General features: G+C 27.9%; 1 protein-coding gene across 2 annotated transcripts in view; it reads left to right on the top strand.

The window, feature by feature from the left end:
• LOC113373127 (spondin-1-like) overlaps positions 1-19,402 on the top strand; it is a 105,905-nt gene that overhangs the window by 51,878 nt on the left and 34,625 nt on the right. The window lies entirely within an intron of this gene.

The following is a 19,402-nucleotide window of genomic DNA, read 5'->3' as shown; positions in this document are numbered from 1 at the left end:
CATATCCGTTGAGATACTTATTTTTATTTAAGTGGCACAACTAGTGTAACCGCCTAAAAAAAGGTGATTTTTGGGAATTTATGTTAAAAAAACTCATTCATCAATCATTTCAAAATTTTAGGAATATATTTATACATGTTTTAAGAATACATAGTAGAATTTTTGAAGAAAAAAAATAAATATTTTTGAAGTTATCGTCGATCTTCAAAGGCCCTTCACTGCTGCAGTGATTAGGGCCTTCTACGTGGATGAAATTAAAAAAAAAATCTCGTTAAACCAGATAATATTGTCTGTAAAATGAACTACGATAAAAAAAAAACAAACCAAAAATTGACAAAATGACGACGTTTTTAAAAAAAAAGTCGAATTTTACCTAAAATTTTGGTCGTTTTTGGACTGCCAAAATTCGATTTTTCATCCGATCAAAAAATCGATAGTTCATTCTACGGAAAACTATATATAGAACATGTAAAAACAATTTGATAGCGATCGGATCATTTGTTTTTGAGTAATCGCTGCAGCAAATTCCGAAAATGCTGTTTCAAGAAAAACGCGTTTAAAGATTAAATGATCCTTATACTAAAAACTATTTAAGATACCGATTTAAAATTTTGGTATGTTATTTTTAAAGGTATAACCTATCGAAATATGGAAAAATTGAAAATTCAATTTTTTGAAAATTTCACACTAGTTGTGTCCCTTAAAACCTAAAAATAATTTTTATAGGCTTGTGTATTTTTGCCAAACATATTTTATTTTTTGATAAAAATAAATCTTCCTACTCTACTCTAGTGAGATATTTTACGGAGTGATCAGAATAGATTTTGTATCGGAATATTATTTAATATTCAACAAATGTTTCAAAAAAAAATTTGTTCGTTGAATAAAAGCTTCGTTCATTGTTGAAAACGGTGCGTTATAAATAATCACTGTTGACCATTTGTGATGAAACCTTGTTAATTTTTTATATTTATATAATTTTGTATGATAGACCAAAGAAGAGTGTGTGTTGTATAAATTAAACTAAAACTCGTGTAGACTTAGATTATCTTGAATGTCATTTTCATACGAAGATTGAAATTAAAATTGAATCCAATATCATTTTTCTCTAATCAATTGAATACTGTCACGACAAAAATGTATCGAATTTTGCAATCGATAATCGTTGGTATGTACATATTTTCAGTGTAAATATTTTATATATAAAACCAAAGAGTTATCCCTGCATGATTCTATGTATAGTTAAAATATAATAGATCCTTAAATATATTACTTATTTTGATAAATCGTAATAACTGTCAATATATCTACTAAATTCAATGTGGTCAATCTCTCGCAGTACATTTTCATAGTAAAATTCATTTATATATGTGCTATATATAGTTAGTTTTTATTATTAAAATTATATTTATTCTAGCAAATTAATTTTGCCAAAACGTTTCATAAATTCTAAGAGTTCATAACTTACTTGTTACAACTTCACTGACAATAAAATGCTTATACGTGCGTGTAAAAATCTTCATCTATTGAAAAATGTTTCAAAATGTTTAAAAAAAACAAACAATCAACATTCGAATATATAGAAAATTTTCAATATGGTTAGATAACATATTCAAATCATTATTATTGAATAAGTAAAGTAATTAGAAGTGTATATCTATTTATTAATAAATGCCTTTTTGCAAATAACTTTACTTTATCTCAACTTCTTCATTACAGTAATAAATAATTTAGGAGGAAATTGAAGAATGAATCGTTGTAAATTTTAAGGTACGTGAAATATTTGTAATTTTGCTTGAATTACAGCTTTGTCGTATTTTTTATAATATTTATTTTTATTCTCACCAAAGCATGAAAATTGCACGCTTAATATTTTGTACGTTGCTTGCGATTGCATTGTGGTTTGTACCACAGAATTTGATATGAATTCAATGTTTTTTCTAACTAATCAAATATTTATATATTTTATCGTTTAATCATATTTATTTACTCATATTTTATCAATTTTTGTTTCATCTGTTTTGGGTTCTAAAAATGTATTTGGTACAAGTATATGCTTCAGCCAGGATTCTAGTTAGAATCGCGGGGCAAAATTAGAAACTTTGATGATGTTTTAAATTTCAACCGCTTATCGTAGGCCTATAATATTTTAGTATGTTATTTCAGACTACGAACACTATCGTTATATGAAGTTTCAGCAAAATCGTTGAAAAAATAACATTTAATTACGAAGAAAAGGCCCGGTCGATCTATATCAAAAGCTAATCAACGCTATTCCCAAACAATATCTTTCTTACAACTTTGGATTTTTTAAAATTTATTCATTATTTTTGGCTAAAACGGAGAGTTTTCTGGAGATTAGAAAAGAACTAACTTTTTTAAACATGTTTTACTCAGTTTGGAAATATCTAGTTAAAATTATGGACTATACATGCTTTTTTTAAACACATTTTACTCAATTTGAAAAAATCAAGTTAAAACTATGGACTATACATGCTTTTTTTAAACACATTTTACTCAATTTGAAAAAATCAACTTAAAACCATGGACTACGCTTTTTTTAAATCGTGAGATTCATCGAATGGCTTTTAAATTTTTGAAATCAATTCAACCGTTTTTGACGAAAGGTCAAAAGTAGACCTGTGGATAGATATATTTAAAATTCATAAAAATAAAACAGCAAAAACTTTGTCAAAAAATCCGTGGATAGATATCTTTGAAGATTTCATAAAAACTAGTTGCGAGCATGGCATCGTGCCTTAAGGCAAATTGCTGGAACTTTCCGAACCGTAATTAAAAATCTTGGTACGGAACTCAAAAAAATTACATAAAATGTGTGCACATTATGAAAATCTCTATGAAATATCTGATAATTTGATGTGCATTTGTCTAATGATAATTTTTGACCGCCAAAAGGCAATTTTAAATTATTTTTATTGAGAATCCATAACCGATAGACCTGCCTTCCCAAAAAATTCAATAAGTTTTTATCTTGTCAATGCAAGTAAAATGTTTTTTGAATGATTAAAATCGGCCGCTCCGTTTTCTTAAAAACGGAGTTACCGTTTTTGGCACTTCTTGCCCCGTATCTCCGGAATGGCTTGACCTGCCTTTGCCTAAAACTAATTAGCACGTCTCCTTATCAATACATGTCGAAGGTTTTTTCAATTATTCAAATAGGTTATTCCGTGTTCTCGAAATCGTCGTCGAAAAATTGTATCCGCACACACACACATACACACACATACACACATACACACACACATACACACACATATACACACATATATATATATATACCATTTTTTCTAAGGTAAGGTATTCCCCTACGGGAAGTTAAGAAACATGCACAAACACACACACATTTTGTCTAGGTTTAGTCTAATTCGATTTAGAATGACTTCGAAAGAATGGCGAAAACAATCTTCTACTTCGGAAAGTTCAAAATTTAATACTGGTAGACATTTAAACTCGTACGAATTTATTCGTAGTGTTGTGAACAAACATGCAAGTTGTATTTTCAAAATTTTATTATTAAAAAGCTCGACCTGTTCTAGTTCTTGTTGCGTGAGTTAGCTCTAGCGTAGCATTATAAATGATATTTTCCCACGATTTAGTATATTCAGAAATGATAAAGTGTAGAATATGGTCCCAGAAGGTTTAGGAAGGTTCCGTGCAAAGTGATATATGATGCTCGCGCGATGATATAGCCGGATTGAGTTCTTGAGGCGCCTGCAATATCCTTAAGCGGCAACTTTGCATATGGGCTGTCATTCGCTTGAAATATGCGCCAGAAATAACCATAACTCCACTATGATCGAATGTAGTAATAGAATCTATGAACGAAAACTGGATTTGTGGGGAAGATGTAGAAATATTTGCGAAAGTTTAGGGCTCAAATGAAAATGAGATCTATTCAAACAGTGCGTTTCCCGGTTCCTAGATAAATTTGAACTCCTACATTATTCATATATATATATATATATATATATATATATATATATATATATATAAAGAATTTTATATACCAAAGAAAATGCTTTTACGCATTTCGGCCTTAGATGTTTCGCCTACATCTAACCAGACGAGTATGTCTGGCACAATAATATTAATATCGACTACTACAACCGCTTTTTACTGAATCTTGTCTTTTTATATATGTATATATTTATTTAAAAACATTAAATAGTTGATATAATATAAAATAATAATAAATAAACCCTAGATAACAATTGCCTATAGCAAACGGTTTTGAAAGCTAAGCATTTTCTTCTGTTTTGTAAAACTGTTTTTCTCTGAAACCAGAACAATCCAAATATAATGAATCGTATTATGGAATACATTTTTTATGATGTCGCTAATATATTATAGAATTATTGCGCAATCTTGTTCAAAGTTATACAACAAATTTAATAAAAAGCAAATATATTTTGTATTAAAAGTTTCACTTAAAACGAATTAAGAATGATCAATTACCAAAATTGGGTGTTATTTTCACTTTATTATTTTTTTATTTAAATTGGTTTTGGAATCCAACCAAATTTAAGTTAAATTACTTATATATATATATATATATATATATATATATATATATATATATATATATATATATATATATATATATACATCTTAAAATTTAATTGTGGTTCATATAGATGTTATAAATAAATTATATACTTTGTGAAATTTGATTTATTTTAATAGTAAATAATATTTACGAGTAAAAAATATTTGCTTTAGAACATGCTTAAAATATGAATTTATTGATATTTAGAGCACACTTTTAAATAATGATCATAGAATTATTATCTCTTATCTTAGATCATTGAAATCTATTACTTTAATGATTTTTTCTAATTAAACCACTTTTCATATGCTTATTATATTTTAGGATATTTGTTGAATGAACCTTAACATCATCTAAAATGTCATCAAATTTGTGAAAAAAAGTTATACAATTATGAAAATACGGCCAGGCCAATCTTCACGAATAACTAATCAGCACCCAGTTTTTGAATTTTTAAAATTGGTTCAGAATTGGTTCAATGGCTCGACTGATCGTCTCACAAATCTAATCGATTTTTTTTTATTAGGGGGCGTCCATTAATAACTTGATAAATTTTTTATTGATTTTTGGACGCCTTCTTTTCCTTGGTGATATTTAAAATTACCTCATCTACCCGCCAAACATTTTTCGAATTTACGAAAGTTCTGGTAAAAAATAAATATACGTGATATCTTACTAAACCTCTCCCCCACGTAATATTTCGTGATTTTTTGTCCACCAACCCCCTTTCTCTAAAACCCTTAAGTGAATAATGGACGGCCCCTTAAGCTAGACTAGAGGTCAAATTTCACTCACATACATACTCATATACAATTTATTTTAGAATTTTGATCTCACACATACAATGAAAATAAAAATTCTATTTTTTATGAATATAAGTAAATTTAAAAATAACTATAATCATGATACTAATTCCGATTAAACTACCTTTGCAATTATCATAATTGGAACTAATTTGTTCTCATAATTCTAATTGAAATAATACCCATATATCTATTACCAATTTATGTCGAAACTCCCAACCAACCCGAATATGTGATTTGAACCCTTTTCAAAAATTTGTCTACTTATCCGGACGACGCATTCGGCATAATGTGGCAAAATCAGTATGTGTTCCTCGTTCGCATTACATTAAATAAACGACATAAGCGACCGAAGACCCAAAGTCCGTTCTGGGCATGAATCCATGAATCCAGCTGCTTATCCAGCGCTAATCTCTTAAACTGAGTATGCTGCGTTAGCACGCCGTACGGTCTTAATTTTTCTCCAGTGAATTTTATATTAGCAGCAAACTTCTAGCTTACGCGAAAGTTCCTTTTTGGGTTAATCGGATTATCGGCATCGTATTGGATTACTGATATTCACCATATTTCTTAATGATGATGATAACAAGTCAATGGAATTGAGTAAAGTTAGCACATATATTTCATGATATTTTACTTGAAAATATATGTGCTAATTATATTCAATTTCATGCATTTGTAAAACTCATATCAAAGACTAATTTTCATATATTAACTCCTTATTACTTACATTCTTCTCTATCCTATAACGATATATATTATTCCCAATTTTAGTATTCATATTTCGTTCGTTTCCTTGTGTATACCAGTTTTTATTTATTTTAAATTGTTTTCCTATGTTGCATACTGATTGGTCATCTGCAAGCAAATAAATTGTCATATATTTGCGATGCATCCGGAAATATCGATTGTACGATGAGCAAACGAATGTGCTAATAAATGAAACCACTATTTACATTATATCTTAAATAAATATGAACGACTATCGTAATTGAAAATATTTAATTGAATACGAGTGAAGGTTTCATTTTTACCCAGGTAGTTTATTATAATTCCTTTTTCTTGCCAATATGTTCATTGTTGTTGATTCACAAATACTCTCATTCCACGTAAATTAATGAACTAAAAATATTTTGCTGCGGAATTTTTAATTAAATTTTATGCAGTACACTGGCAATTCATCATTTTAAGATTTAAATTAAATCTCTGGAGCACTCTCGTAAAGAGTTTATTTTGCCATTCAAACGAGTTTGGTCATAAAACGGATTATGTTTGTGCACATTGTATAAATTATACAGCAATGTATATAAAATTGCATTTTTCTTTTGAAACTTTATTTGATGAAAAATTAGTTGGGAAATAAAATTTTATTAAATTATTTAATTGAATCTTTCTATGGAATTTGTTTTCATAATCTTTCATACCAGGCACTCTTGTCTGACTGAAATATGGAACAAATATATAAATAAATAAAAATAAAATAAAATAAATTGACTAAGCAGTGTTAAAATGAAGGATCTTATCTCATATTTCTAAAATTTATAGATAGGAGATTTTGCCATTTTTTTAAATTTATGTATGTTTCGCTTTACCCTATATAAATAATATACAGATATAAAATTGAAAAAAAAAATGAAAAAAAAAATCTATTGCTGTAAAACATGCAAACACAAATTTTACATTTGTTTATAAAATATACTTTAAAGGCGTAACAAACTCTACTTGGTATTGATAGCTATTATTTACATAAAATTCTAATTTAATTGCAATATTTTATATTCTATATAATTATTAATAGTTCTTTATTTTATTGGACAGCTTTATTCGATTTCAATTTTCATATTATTTGCACCCTTTCATCTAATATCTTAATACTTAAAGAAAAGGGTTGTTTTCTTCAGAAAATCCGACTTTTTGATTTAAACTTTTTTTGGCGTTTCATGTCATTTTCAATCGTTCGAGACCAAACGTTATGTGCAACTGAAAACATTATTTCTAAATAAAAATTTGAAGACTATTTCTCAATGAAAATATTTATTATATCTCAATTGCTGATTAAGTTGATTATTTGCACGTATGAGGTGGGTTTAGGCAAAATATTCATAAAACTTAATTTTCAAATGACTTTCTCTAATCAATGCAATAGTTCGATTTTTCATCTTCTGCATATAAGCACTACAGCCATAATACCTCTGTTCTATAAATTTTCATTTGACATAAATAATAATAACGAATAATAATAATAATAATTTGATGCTTAAAAAGTCAATTATATAACAAATTTTATCTCGTAATTCAGAGTACTCTGTCCTTAATGAAATACGTATCTCATTACATGCCTTAGAGAGAGCTCAGTGGGAGCTCCTTCCTTACTGAATATGTCCTTTTCTGAATTCCTTCGGAAAAACTGAATAATTGAACGCGCATCAGTGCACAGAGACGTATAAATAAATAATACGGCAATGTTGTTCCCAGCGCCAGCAGACATGCATTTTCTACTGAATAAATTATACTGCCACCGGGTATATTATAGACTGAAGCGAAAATGTATCTTGTGTCACCTCAGGTGATGCCTCGGAAACAGTTTTGTAGTTCTAAACTAGACATTCCCGTAGTTGGAATATTGTGTAAAGGATTGTTTATTAAGAGCAGATGAGGTCGCATCAGGACGGTTGCACATTTTGTTTTGGATTCCGAGATTGGAATATACCAAGTTATTAACTCGAACACAATATGTGATAGTTGATTTTCGTGTTCAAAAATGTGGACAGGAATGTACATATATATATATATATATATATATAATTTTACTTTTCTTAACTAAAAGCTTTTTTTCTTTACTTAATCATTTCCACGTTTCGTTGATAAGGGATTTGTTGTTCTCGAGGAATTTTGAAAGATTACAATTGAAAATCTTTCAAAATTTTATTTTCCATTCTTATGAGCGTTTACACTAAAATTTATATTAAACATTCACTAAAAATTATATGTGATGATGATTTTATTATAGTGTAGTGATTGTATGTATATTAAAGTACTATTAGTATGTGTGTGTATTTCAATAAGTAAACTATTATTAAAGGAGTAAGATACATGTCCTATATATACAAGTTCGTTCAACAAGTCGTTATTTTTTTTATTCTCCAACCTATTAAATAAAGTCTAACATTTTAGGCTTAGGAGCTCATTAAATTAATCTTTATTTTCTTGTTTTCCCAGGCAACTAATATAAGTCTAATATTTTAGAAGCAGAACGAATTTCATTTTTGTTATTATTCATGAGTATTATATTAAATAAAGTAGAATCATATATGTAATTTGGTACAATATAGATTTAATGTCAGAATGTACAAAATTTTAATAATCCGGTAGAAATGCCACATACTGTTGCAATTTCTTATTTTTATTGGAATTTTTGCTGGCAGATAGACAGAAGAAATGATACTCATAATACAAATTAGATCACATGCATATAAATATATATATATATATATATTAGGGTGTCCTTAATATGGAAATTTTCGAATTTTATTGCTCCCAGGGGCTTAAATGCTTCCAAATTGATAAAAATTCTCTAAAAGTTTTAGCTCTTAATATCAACTTTTAGATAGTTCACAATTCAGTCAAAGCTTTGTATGGAAATTGCATAGAAAACATTTCGAAAATTTTAAAAATGTTTTTAGGTATTCACTTAGCGACAAGTGAATTAAAAGTGACAATTTGTGTCATCTTTTATTGAAAATTCGACGATCTGAAAAACGGGTTTTTCATAATTAGTTTTGTATGGCGTTGAATTATGAATAAAACTCATTCATTTAATTGATTGAATTGACTCATTCATTTGTTTGCTAAGTTATATCTAAAGAACATTTTTTAAATTTCCGATTTTTTTTTCATGCAATTTCTATACGAAGCTTCGAATAAATTTCGCACTATCTAAAAGTTGATATTAAGAGCTAAAACTTTTAGAGATTTTTTTCTTATCAACTTGAAAGTATTTAAGCCCATGGGAGCAATAAAAATTGTGTAATTTTAATTTTGTTTTTTGAAGATTCTCTTCTGATGAATGTTCATTTTATTTATTTTATATTATTTTTTTGTTACTGTTATTTCATGTTTTATATAATTATGTTTTTACCGAATGATGTTACACATTTATGGTTAAAACATGAATAATTTTCTGATTACCATTGAATAATTTTGAAATTTCTGTCTAATACAAAACTGAAAATATTTTTCTAACGTAATGCATTTTTCTCTCGGACAGGAAAGCAAAGCAAATATTAACAATGAGTTGGTACTTAAAGTAGATTAAAAAATCATGTAATGTAGAAATTTAAAAGGTTAATTAAAAACTTTTGTTTGCAAAGTGTTCGTACCTACGTAAATTCCTACTAAGTCACATTTGTTCTTTAATTTATTAAAATATTATAATTATAATAAAAAAAATCTCTTGAAAAATATTGGACTATAATTGCTCATTTAAATCAATGAGCACTGGATTTAATTTTATTTTTTTATATTTGACTGATAACTTATACGCCTATAATCTTTTGGGGTATTTTTCCAATCCAAAACCGCTTATCTATTTCTATTCAGCTGAAACATATGAAAAAGTCATGCATCACCTATTATTATTGAAATCGCCTGAATGGTCCATTATTCATCGGCTGGTGCCGATTTTCACACGGTATATGGTCACTTTTGTTGTATTTGTGTGAAGGATGTTTGGAATCCCTTTTAAATGCGATTCTTTTGCTATCTGAAAGAGTTGAGTGGATGTTTTTAGTTAAGTGCTATTGAAAAGTACACAAGTCTTTTATCGCTGTATGTTGGATACAGTAGAACCGGGTCCGGATGAAAATGGAAGGAAAAATATATATAGAGATATAATATCTGATTATGTTAAATTTTTATAAAATATCAACGTAGTAATAGTATATGGCTTTTGAAATTGTGGTTAATCAAGATAATAATATAAACAAATTTTACGCTCAATTCACCAGAACAGATCTTGCTTTAATATTTTCTCTGGGCAATATCATTTTATATTCCCTAATAACTTACATTTTTAGAATGTTAACTCAATTTTCTCCTTATACTCGATAAAACTTCCGCAGAGTTAGTCATTTTCTGCTGCATAAAATCGATGTGCTTTTATTATATAAAGAATCCGCTCAGCGCGACTTCAATGCAAACAATGGATAATACATTTGCCATAAGCTATGCAAAAACTCTATCATAATCCGAGATAAAAAAATATACTAGAGTTAATATTTTCCCCATACGCTTATCGATTTTTCATCCAAAGCGCGCTACTCTGTAAAGTGACTGTCATCCGCATTTTACGGCGGTTTTTCATTCGGGTATAGATTAAAAAAATAAAAAGAATAGTGAAAAAAATTATTATATGTATTAGCGAGAAAGCTTTATAACGAACAACCTGGATTAAAACTACAGACTGGACTAAATATGTTTGGATAGATTGCCATAGTAAAAGCTTAAAATTACAGATTATTAATTATTATCATTAAAAATTTATTATATTAATTCAATTGTGAAAATATTTATCGTTGTTATTACAGTCTTGGTAAATATTTTCGCACACTTGTACAAATTTATTTTACAATTTTAATTTTTTTAAGAAAATCCCTTTGGTTGATCTGCACAGAAGAGAAGAATTAATCAATGCTATGCGTTTAAAAAAATATTTTGATATCCAATAATTGCTAAAATTCTGTATTTTTACTGTAGACGTAATTTACATTTATGTATGTATGCGATTTATGTAAAAAAAAAATTAAATTAAAAATTAAATATTAAATTGCAAAAGTACAAGGCGTCTCCACCGGAATTTTCCTCTGAAGGTTTCTAGTGAATCTTTGTAGGTAAATCTGGTAAATCATCCTACAAAGAATTAATTTCAAGAGCAAACTATATATTGTATCATATATAATGATGTAATGAAGGTGCTGAAATTAAATGTAAGTCTTAATATTAAGCCTTGGGCAACAAAAAATAAAGATATATTTAATGAGCTCGTAATACTAAAATGGTAGTCTTAACTTAATGTACTGGGCGATAACGTAAATGAAGGAAAAGGTTACAAATGTTTGAATTTTTTGCTTGTAATATATTTAATTGAATATTTAAACACCATGTTGCATTTCTGGAAAACTTTAGTCAGAGAAAAAAATGGACTTGTAAGATTTTTTAACTTCCCGTAGGGCAAGTTATATAAATCTCAAAAAATCGAAAACAAAAATTTTTATATACCTTTACATTTCAGAGATGTCTGAACATTTTGACATACCTTAGAAAAAATTGATGTATGTGTTTGTGTGCATGTGCGTGCGTGCAGATACAAAATTTCGTCGACGATTTCGGGAACACGGTTCAACCGATTTCAATTATTCAAAAAACATTCGATTGGTGTTGATAAAGAGACGTGCTGATTAATTTTTGGCATAGGCAGGTCTAGCCATTTTGAAGATACTGGGCAAAAAGTGCCAAAAACGGTAACTCCGTTTCCAAGAGAATGGAGCGCCCGATTTTAATAATTCAAAAACATTTTACTTGTATTGACAAGATGAAGAGCTGATTAAATCTTTGGAAAGGTCCAGCGGTTATTAACTCTCAATAAAAATAAGTTAAAAAATGTCATTTGGCAGTCAAAAATATTTATTGGACATATGTACACACTTTGTGTAAATTTTCCTGGGTTCCGTACCAAGATTTTTAATAATGGTACGGAAAGTTCCAGAAATTTGCCTTAGTAATATTTCTTGTTTATTATTACGAATAAATGTCTGAACTAAGATACTTCATCTCCCGACGCCTTACGTTTCGTATTTGAACTAGTCTTGTTATATAATATCGTTACATATTTGCTATTCATATAATCTGAAGCACTTATCGTGCTCCTGCTCCTACCATTACCCTGCATATATCTCGTTCATTAAGTCTGTAAAACACAACGGGAGGTATACATTTGCAACTGTGACTGTGATGGCTTCGTTCATACATCATAACACATGACATAAGGTTTACACTTATGTCAAGGAAAATGGAAACTATCTTGTAAGTGTAAGAACCCTCATCATTACCAAAGACGCCTGTCTCAATGAAATTACGCTGTTATCTGAAGTGACGTGGTTATACGCAAAGGAAACTCATATGAGGAATACATACGAGGACTTAGTTGGATATCATAAATATAAATTTATATATATATATATATATATATATATATATATATCATGTTTACAAATATCACTTGACGCATTAAAATTGCAAAGCCATCATAATCTTCTTGCTGCTACACAGCATTCCTTCATTCACCTAATGAATTAAATGAATGGAATATTTACTAAGCACTTTAGGATTAATATTTGAAGCTTCCTATTTAATTTCACACTAATTAGTCCTCTCTTATATTTAGCAAAGCGCTCTTGTCTAATCAATATGCCAAAATTCTATAATTATCATTATCCAGCAAAATCCAATCAATTGTTTTGAACTGCTGAAAATTAACAAGGCGATGGATATATATATATATATATATATATATAGGTATACATATATATATATATATATATATATATATATATAATATAAATATATAATTTTAAATTATGAAATGATGCAATTTTATTAATTAATTATTTATGAGGCAAATATTAATTAAATATTGCTTGCTTTACGATTTTTATTACCTTTGTTTGTCGTTTATATAACTAATGTCATTAATTTTAATTAAATAATACAATACGAAAATTTCATCAATGTATTCACACATAAAATAATAAAATCGAATAAACTAGGAGTTGGTTTTTAAGTCGATAAATCATAATTTTTGTAGTAAAATGTTTTATTAAGGGTAGTTTCATCTAGTGTAGAAATTCATAAAAATCGTTTTTTTGTTTAATTATTCAAGAATATGTGTACAGAATTTTTAAAATCTGAATTATTTTTGGATTTTCTTTTCTGTTTTCTTCAAAACAATGTTTTTCAATACGATGCCCACGATTTTTCGAGTTTTACGGAAACTATTCACTTGAAATTTTCAGAAAAAAATTTATAGTGTTTTTCAGAGTCCTCGAATTTTTTAAAAATATTAAAAATTTAAATTTGGGCATGATGACTAGCATATACTAGCCTCTTGCCCAAATTAATATTTTTAATGTTTTTAAAAAATTCGAGAAATCTAAAAAAGCTGTAAGAAAATTTTTTTTTTCCAAATAGTCGTAATTTCATCAATCCTAGCACATACCTTTGCAACATTTTTTATAATTACAATATTTGTTACAACTGCTAAATAATTTAACATCTAGTAACAACAATAAACAGTAACATAAATTTAAATAAAAAAGAATGCAAAATAAAGAATAGTATTTAGTAAAAATTTTGAAAAATTGATGTGTGATTTTAAGAAAAAAAATCGAATAAATAAAAATAATAGATTTAAAAAAAAGATACATATTGATACATACTTATTAATGTCAATTTTAACTAGGCTCAATTGCTTTTAAAGCGTTACATAATATATCTGAAAATTTTGTTCTTTTATTTGTGGCTTCTAGGGCTAAAAACTCTTTTTTTAAGTTTGAGTAGAGCAATTCACACCTTCAATAAGAAGTGTCATTGATCTAAATTAATATATAAATTGATATAATAATCCTAAATTAATAAAAACAAAAAGATAACACGGAACCTTTCTGGAAACTATAACAGACTGATATGATTCCAAATTTTATCGAACCGGTATGATTCCAAGTACTAAAAACCTTGCTTCCATCTAGTATATTTGTTATTTTCCATTTATACAGTAAAAGCCGATTTTTTCCATTAAAAGAACCGGTTTTCGAATTTCATAATTTTCGTCAAAAAGCCGGTTTTCAAAACCGGTTTTTGAAAACCGACAAACCCTATGCATAACCACAGTAAAATCTATACTCTGCTAAAAAAATCTAGGAACTATGTCTAAAAATATCCAAACATGTTACAAATAAATAAAACAATATAAACCCCAAGTACTAAATTATCCAAATATTCCCACCTCATTATTCTCATCATTTTCCTCGGTGTGATTTGTTTCCATTTTGTCCGTTTTTTATTATTCGTCGTTGAATGTTTTTCGCTGTTTCTTTGCGAGAGAGAGCTGTCATAAAGACGTCTATAGGGGCCTGTTGTGCTTTTGTTTTCGCTTGTTAGAGTCATTGTTATGTGTTATATCCAAGAGTCGCTTGTCACAACTTTGTTCGCGTTCTGAAAAGTTACTGACTCCGCCGTTAAAGTCAAAAGCGGATTATGGCAACGGGGATATACGAGGGAAAATGTAATATATTTTGTAATATAAAGTATAATAAATATCGTTATTCGAAATAATAAGTTGCTGTAATTGGTTATTATAGTTTCCTGTCATGCGTATAAATTTCATGGAATAAATTAATTCCATAACGACGTAAAGCGTGAGAAACGAAAACACACTCTCTTTACAATAAATCTCCAATTATTTGGTACACATTCCTGTTAATTATAATTAATTTGAATTTCAGTCATGGTACGCAAATAGAATGTATGGATATATACTCATTGACATCGTAGAACTTTGTGAAGCATAAGAAATGGTATCAGACTGGTATAGAAATTTTCAGGATGTAGGTGCTACCTATTTATAAACTTTTTAAAGTATTAGCTTTTTATGACATTACTAAATTTTCTCAATTTGTTTTCAATAACTATTTTCTTGCATAATCCTTATCCTTTATCTATGTATAGACTGACCATTTGATCGCCTGTACAACCATGTTTTTTTATTGCTATTTTATTAATATAAATTTTTTACGGTTTTAAATGAGTATAACTTTTAACCTTGTGCAAGAATTTTGAGCTTGACTGGTGGTCAAATAGACTTTAATATGATGAACTTGATGATGAACATTGTATTTAATGTTCGAAAGCTTTTTTCAGCTCTTTTTTCAGAAGCGAAATTTGTGCAGCTACTATGATTATAAAATTACTATCCTTTTAATATTAACTATGAATAAGCTTGACAAGAGCCTGAAATAATATCTATTATTATTGATTACGGATTGCTTATGAATAAATAAATAAATAAATAAATAAATTTATTATTATTATTTATAATAACTTATTTTCTCCTCTATTTGCTAATACCACATACTTTCGTCGTTATTATTCAATATTTCAAAATTTCTTGGAATATAGACGTAAATTAAAAATATATTTAAATTTGCCTATATATATATATATATATATATATATATTTAAATTAATATTTATATTAAATATTAAAATTGTTCAGGATGTAGTACAACCTGCCTTTTTAACTTTCCTCAGGGCAAGTTATAATAATAGGTTTGAAGGTTTCTGAACATTTTGGCATACCTAAAAAAATGGATGTGTGTGTGTGTTTTGGTGTCCACATTTTTTCGTCCACGTTTTGGGGCGCACGGATCAACCGATTTGAATGGTTCGAAAAACAATCGATTTCTATTGATAGAAAGATGTGCTGATTAGTTTTTAGCAAAGGCAAGTCCGGAACGGAACATTCGACTTCAACGATCTAAAAAACATTCATTTAATTTCAATTTAATTTCAATTAAATTTAATAATATTCTAACTATTTCAATAACCAGGAAATTGTACGGATTGCAGCTTATTTGTCGAATAAATTACATGTTCAAGCTCAATATTAATTAATGCTTCCTTTGATATAATTAAGACCATTAGATGTAAATGATTGACAGTTTAATTATTGATAGCTCAATAACTATAAGAGTTAAATAATTAATCACAACTAATATTGACTAGTTATGTATAATAATGAAACTTTAATCAACAGATCAAACAATAATCAATCAGAGTTTTAAACAATATTAATTAATTTTACTATTTTTACTTAGTCTAAGACTTAATGAATTATATTAAAGGGAATTGAAAGTACTAAAAAAATGTAAAAAATAAATTAGTAGTATCACAGTATATATTTATTACTGTTTTGATTTAAAATTCTTCCGCTATAATAAATTATTTATATTTCTATGAAAATTTACGTGGATGATCTATATCCCCATGGTGTGAAGTTTGCGAACAAAAATGAAGTCCTTCTACAATATAATTTTGTACAAATTGCAACACGCCCAGAAAGTTTCCATCATGGGGGCACGTCTGAGCAGAGTAACGTTCAGTCTTGTTCTTTATGTCAATTATGTTCTTGGAGAACAAACAAGCTCTCATGAACTCAAACAGACCTATTGATTGAACCACATTACATTGAAGAAACAAAGTTCTAAGTATTTCCAACAATTGCTCACCTTATAACGAAATCTTTTCAATCACAGCTCGGGTAATAAGAGAAAATTTTAACATGGTTTGGTAATTTCACTGAACAATTTCTAAACCATTTTACAAATTAATAATTAATAATTATATATTGGGAGTTTGTAATGAGCAGTATGATAAGCAATCTTTATATAGCATAAGATAAAGTTTTCTTTGAAAATGGTTTAATATGAAATTTTTTGAATATTCACAAAGCAGAAACAAAGTTCCAATAATTATGTATTTTATAACAAAAACCTTTCAAACACAAGAAGGTTATTTTGATGTATATTATAATAAATTCATTCTAACAATGCCAATGATATTTTTTATAACTTTAATGATTTCCTTTATTACAAACTTTTAATGATAAATTATGGTTGTCAACATTGCCTTCGCGTCTGATCAAATTTTTTCTTATATTTGTGATTCACATTCACGAAAATACATATAAATATTCATCATGCCTTGTGTAAATAATACATTTTAAATTGGATTGTATAGCTTACAATGGGGTGCTCATTCGCGCATTAATCTAGTCTTATGAAATTTGCATTTTCCGACGCATGCAAATAATTGTGTCGCCTACTGCATTTCATATAGAGGAAGGGCGGGTTTAATTTGCATAAAAATTCGCATATCTCATTTGTCGCTTGTTAATCTAGTTTATAAAAAATGTTATTATGGCATTCTATAGATACACTGTAGATGCGGGCGTCCTCAATATCAGAAATTTGCTTGGAAATGGATTTTTATTTAATACTGATTTTCCCACATCCTAATTGATGGCCCAAACTATGTACAGGCGTGTTGTGTATGTACAATTTCCGAAATTTATATCAGTTCTCCAAACAGTGTAAATCAGTTGAGCGCAATTTATGGCTTTAGAGTCGAGGGTTGTTAAACAAGAAGTGTTCACGTAAACTTTGCCGATCAAATAATGTTACACGACCGCGACTTCAAAATAACATATGCTGAATTAATTCAAGCGTCCATCGTTCTAAACCAATTATATAAAGAGTTCGTAGCCTGATTAGGTAGCTGGTGAGCCGAGAACAGTCTGAATCTTATTAGGATTCAGAAATAATAGAAAATACGAAAAAGAAGTTTAGAATTATAATGAAATTTAAATAAAGTTCTCCAAGATAAATACGTCATTCCACTTCAATATTTATTTTTGCATGTCATTGGATCTAATTCATAAACTTTCTGAATGTTTGTCAACGCTTTAAATCAATTCTGCCATCGACAAATCGTTTTTATAAGGAGAATAAAACCTATATTAGATTTACACAGGGTAGAACAGGGCACAAAAGTCCAATTTGACTTTGAGAAATCATATTTTAATCAATCAAACCAATCATATCACAACAAATAACAAACATCAAACAAACAACTTTCTAACTATGGTACAAAGTCTTATTTTTAATTTTAAAGGGATTTTACAAAAGAATAGCTTCATTATTCAACATATGCAAAATAAAATTTAATTATATTTTGTCAGAAATATTTATCAGCAGAGTTGGAATAACTATTTATTCAATTTATTTTTTGTAAAATTGCTTTAACTCAATTTACTTTTTATTTACTATTTTTAATTGATTACAACTTTGCCAAAGGTAAAGGTTCAGTTGGTCATTTTTACTACCTGTAACGCATTTTAGTGCATTTCCAGCTTTTTGTTTCTATTTAATGGAGAAATTTATTTGTTGTAAGTATCGAATTTTCTGATTAATAACATGGATGCTTGGGATAATTAAATTCAGATATCGGCATTGAAAACTATTTATTTCCGAAGAGTATAAAATGTTTGAGTATAAATTTAAATTCATTGTTCAATCAAATGCATTGATGGAAGATAAGGATAACCATTTCTCAAACTACCATTTACCACTACTATTTTCTCAAAAGATGAAGAATTCTTCTAACAAAAAACATACAAAGGTTATATGAAGTTTGATCTGCGATACCGTAAAAAACATACCCATATAATTTAATTATAATTTGTCAGAAATATTCATCAGCAGAGTTGGAATAACTATTTATCTAATATATCTTTTGTAAAATTGCTTTAACTTTATTTACTTTTTCATTAACTATTTTTAATTGATTACAACTTTGCCAAAGGTAAAGGTTCAGTTAGACTTTTTTACCACGTGTAAGATTTTACAGAAGTTACATAAAAACTGTTGAATCTAACTCAAAATTAATAATAAATCTTATAAAACAAATAAATGAAGTATACCTAAAAATTATATCAAGTTCTTTTAAAGTAAGCAATAGTGCTCACAACCAAAAAAACTAACAACGGAAGAAAATACTTTTTTATGGATTTTCAAACATTTCCCGATAGCAATGTAGTAAGAATCAAGGTGACAAGGTTATACAGCTTTATCCCTCTACTTTTAAATATTATTGATAAAAAAAACTCTTACCTTTACTTGCTTCTGAGATGTCGGTGGTAAACTTTTATCCGCGGACCTTTAAGTAGACCCCGATCTACCTATAAAAAAAAATATATTAAATGATTTAGTTGAAATTTTTTGTGCTTTACCAAATAATTAAAATATAAGAGTGTAAAAAATCAAACCGTAACTCCAATGAAAAATTTTCTACCAATATTTTTACAAATGTGACGCCTGCTTGGCCACCGATATGAGCCCGTCACCATATAAAATATTATCCA

This window comes from Ctenocephalides felis, unplaced genomic scaffold (genome assembly GCF_003426905.1).
Source record: "Ctenocephalides felis isolate EL2017-DRISC unplaced genomic scaffold, ASM342690v1 CF-g0.4_SCAFFOLD_01604, whole genome shotgun sequence".
Lineage (NCBI taxonomy): Eukaryota > Metazoa > Arthropoda > Insecta > Siphonaptera > Pulicidae > Ctenocephalides > Ctenocephalides felis.
Note: the sequence above shows the minus strand (reverse complement) of the source record. Positions and strands in the feature narration are given on the sequence as shown.